Source organism: Tigriopus californicus, chromosome 12 (genome assembly GCF_007210705.1).
Source record: "Tigriopus californicus strain San Diego chromosome 12, Tcal_SD_v2.1, whole genome shotgun sequence".
In the NCBI taxonomy this organism is placed as follows: Eukaryota; Metazoa; Arthropoda; class Copepoda; order Harpacticoida; family Harpacticidae; genus Tigriopus; species Tigriopus californicus.
The window spans coordinates 7,481,704-7,485,968 of NC_081451.1; the positions used below are offsets into that span (position 1 = coordinate 7,481,704).

A 4,265-nucleotide genomic window follows, 5' to 3' on the forward strand; every position below is an offset into this window, starting at 1 on the left:
AGGCATGTTTCGTACCGAAGCGAACCGAACATAATAATTCGTATTGGGCTGAACCAACAGAAACAAAAATTGAAGGGCTATGGACAAACACGAAAAGACCAGGTCAAAATTGTGTCTTGTGTGCATGGAACGCAGTTTTGTGTCCATTGCCAGTTCTAATTATCTTCATTTAGTGAGGGAGTTTGTTGTCAATGGATACGCTCTGGAAGATCCAAGACTTCCGAGCGGACTGTGTTCCAATTCCTCCGTCCCACCCTTATCTTAAAAGAGTGTCCCTACTATTTTCGTTTATGAATATCTTTTGGGGCTCAAAAAGGCAACTTTCCATCCCAATGCAATCTTGGTACATTAACGAAGCAGCTTTTAATTTATCAGAATGATTTCGATTTCATTGTGATTTTACCGATTCTATTGCTCTCATGGTTTATTATATGGAATTGGGAGTTTGTTAACTAACTTACTTTTATTTTTATTTACCTTTACTTCCGAGCTCTTTGCCACTTGTGCGTTCCGAAATGATTGGGTCCCAACATATTCTTCGAGAAAATATGGCACGAATGCAATCCACTTGAACGTTTAAAAATCATTTTCCGTCACGTGGATTGCCAACAAAGCAGCATCAGATAAAAGCACTCATTACGTGTCTATGAAAGTGGCCAAAAGTCTGCGGAGATTCTATAACTTGACCTCATGCTCCCTACCAAGAGTTCTCACTTCAATGTTGACTCCGATATCATGGCATCAAAAGCTAGATTAATTGTTATGGGTATCGCTGTTGCCTTGGGTAAGTAAGAGCAATCAATGACGGATTTTTCTAAGAGAAAACCAAAGTCACTCTCCAATTTTCAGCATATGTTTCTTTGGGACTTTTACTATCACTCCAGCCCGCTTTTTATCCAACAGAAGCAGAGTCTAAGGGTGCCACTTCAGCCCAAGTAAAACTCGATTCTAGCATTCAGTTTAAATGACACACTCTTCATTCATTACCTCTTGGTTCTCAATAGTATGGATTGGTGTTCGGGATCGTCAGCTTAGGCGGCTTTATATTCTCTCCCATATTTGCACATTATGGAAGTATAATTGGGCCAAAGATCCTCTACAATTTGGGCGGAATTGTCCAAGGGATGGCAGCGTTGGCTTTTGGAAGCTTGGAGTTTGTGAATGACACATGGACATTCATTGGGCTTTCTTACTTGCTAAGGTCAGTTCTTGTTCATCCAAAGAGAGACCCCGCGTGGTTTCGTGAGCACTTATTTTGAATTGCGACTGGGAAAAATATGCACTTTTAACTGAGATTTAAGAAGGAACTAGATTTATGCCAATCCCTTTTGGTCCGTTGATTGTTAGTGAAACAATGAATTTGCCGTTTGAGATATCGTTTATCTGAAGTAGAATACTAATATTTGCAATATCTTAATTTAGAATAATCTAAGCTTTATCATTATCCATGTATCAAGTTAGAGAATTTCTAATGTCACTTCTATCCGCATTATTCAGCATCAATATTATTCTATTTTTTTAAAATCTCTCTTACATTAGACTTTGGTTAGACGAAAACATAACAGATTTAGTTGGCACGTTGCCTGCACTGATATCAAGGACAGCATGAAGAAGAGACTTCTTTTATTGAGGGTTAAAAGATTCCTTCAGTAAGGATGATGCCCAGGGCTAATCAAATTTACAATGAATTGCTTCATGTGAGAGTTCATTGTGCAAAGTCATGCATGCTGATAATGGCTCGTTCACTGGCACTTTTTAATTGCAATTCAATGAGGTTTGATGGGGATTAAAACGGACGTAAATTTTTCACCAAATGAAATTAAACATTTGGCGGTCCAAAAACTTGTACTCGTATGTTGGCAGGACAAAGTTTGTGGAAGAGGGTAAATTCCTAACGTTGTTATTGCTCATTCAATTGGCCTTCTACCTGTGAGATTCCATCTTGGGAGATTTTAAGATGGTCACCAAGGGTCTCAAAAATAGTTTTGAGTTTATCTTGCTTGATCTAGCTGTTGTGACCGCGTGAAAATACGTATTAAGCTGAATTTTGGCCTCGATTTGGAAGAATGTGAAGGCATCTACTAATGTAAAAGTGAATATTTTACCCAGTCGCAATTCAAAATAAGTGCTCACGAAACCACGTGGGAGTCTCTCATTCTTGTTGAATTATGAAATGCTTGTGCTTTTAAAGTGAGTATTCGCGAAGATTCATTCATTCAGTAGAGCTTTATTTTGATATCGAACTAAAACAGAATTGAAAATGAATCCAAATAGGATTGGGCGGCAACTCCTTGAAGGGCGCCGGAAATATGTCTCACTCGCCTAACCTCTTTATTTTTTGGGAGGTCACCCTTTCTTTCATGACCTTACACCAGATGGAGCCAAAGGCAGTCTACAGATGGAGCTAAAGAAAGAGTACTAAGACACGGCTAGGAAATACGAGAACGCCCTTCAGAAGAAATGATGCTAAAATTTGAGCACAAGTACATTTGCTGATGAAATGAGTATGTTTTAAAGGTTTTAACCTTTGAACGAGTATTTGAATATGCCGCCGAAACTTGTTTCGAAGGACCATCGAAAATGGCAGGGATAAAGATTCAAACAGTATGGGACCTATTCATGAAACATCTTTTTTAGAGGGAGGTTCAGGGCAAGAGATATTCACTAATAATTATTATTATCCAAAAGACAATACCTGTTCATCATGACATCTGTGAAGGCAACATAACTTCAAGGTGAAGAGATATTGATAAAAATAAGGCATTTTTCGTACCGAAGCGAACCGAACATAATAATTCGTATTGGGCTGAACCAACAGAAACAAAAATTGAAGGGCTATGGACAAACACGAAAAGACCAGNGTACTATTAAAATGAAAGATTATAATTCGTCTATTTATTACCTTTCAATTTTTATATGATATTTGGTCTACCAACGAATTTGAGTTGGCAGACCGAGCTAATCCTTGAATGTAGGGTTGATCTGGAATGCTATCTAAAAATTTGTCCAAGTCTGACTTGAAAGATGCTACCGGATCATCAAGGCCTAATACGTATTCCTTGCGGATATTAGAGGGAAGCAAATTAAACAATGAAGGAGCCCGAGAAAGAAGAGATGTGGACTTCATTGTTCGGTGTGAAAGAAATTTCAGGTTTGGGCAAAAAAGAAGAAATTCCGTCAAGTCCCGACCATGATTTGAGTGGCAATTTTTCAATAATGTTCAAAATCTGAAAGCCAGTGACCACCTTAAAATAATAAGTTCTCTGATTGGGTCGAGTTGGCACGTAGCGGAGGCTATCAGCCGTATTGGTAGATTGCCCACCCACCAAACTTCCAACTGTCGAAAAGTAAGCATTTAAGGAAGAGGCAAGTCTGGCTTTTTCTGTTATCACCTCAGAACCCACGTTGATTTGTGAAGGACCATTATCTCTGGCAACGTTTCGCCCAAGGAGGCATTTTGCCCCTTGCCAAACTTTCCTCATGTCTTTGAAATTGGAGTCAAAGTAATCTTGCCAATATTTGGCTTTAGCAGCTCTTATTGTCCTAGTGTATTTGTTCGAGAACATGGAAAGGGCAAGTTTGGTTGAAAGCGAAGGGTCCTTTTGGTATTCGACAAAAGCTTCTTCTCTACAGATCTTGATCTGAGAAGACCCCGTGTCATCCAAGGGTTGATTGATTTCTTCTTCTTCATGTTTATAGGGTCTGTTTTGATTGGACAAGATCTATCAAATGCATTCGAAAATTTGGTTTGAAAGTCATTAAAAGCAACAGGAGGATCTTGTAATGGCAAGTGCCAACAAGTCTCTGCCAACAGTTTTCGAAGTTTCTCAATGTTCCAGTGACTGATGTTTCGACATTTAATTGACGGGGGTTCGAATTGCTCAGTCGAGGACTCTCCAAGAGGCACAAACGTTCCAAGGTGAGCACTGATGTCGCAAAGTAGGACTCCACATTTGATGTCATTTTTCGCGCTTGTAAAAATATTATAAATTTGCGTGGAAGATTGAGGAGTGATTCGGGTAGGTAGAGAAATCAAAGATGATAATTGAAACGATAACATGAGGTTGTTAAGCTTTTCAGATTTCGAATTTGACTTTAAAAAATCTGCGTTGAAGTTTCCACAAACATACACAGTTTTCCTATTGTTGACACATATCGTGAAAGATTTGTCTAACTCTTCAATGGCGTTTTGAAATGGTGCATTAGGTGGAATGTAAACAGATAAAACACAAAACTGTGGTATTACTATCCCGACAATCTCTCAA

At 38.8% G+C, this 4,265-nt stretch overlaps 1 long non-coding RNA gene across 1 annotated transcript; it reads left to right on the forward strand.

Moving 5' to 3' along the window:
• Positions 1-6: 6 nt before the first annotated feature.
• Positions 7-1,197, forward strand: LOC131891954 (uncharacterized). Its single transcript, XR_009374503.1, has 3 exons — positions 7-784; positions 850-935; positions 1,005-1,197. It is a non-coding gene; the product is annotated as an uncharacterized LOC131891954 (long non-coding RNA).
• The last annotated feature ends 3,068 nt before the right edge of the window (positions 1,198-4,265 follow it).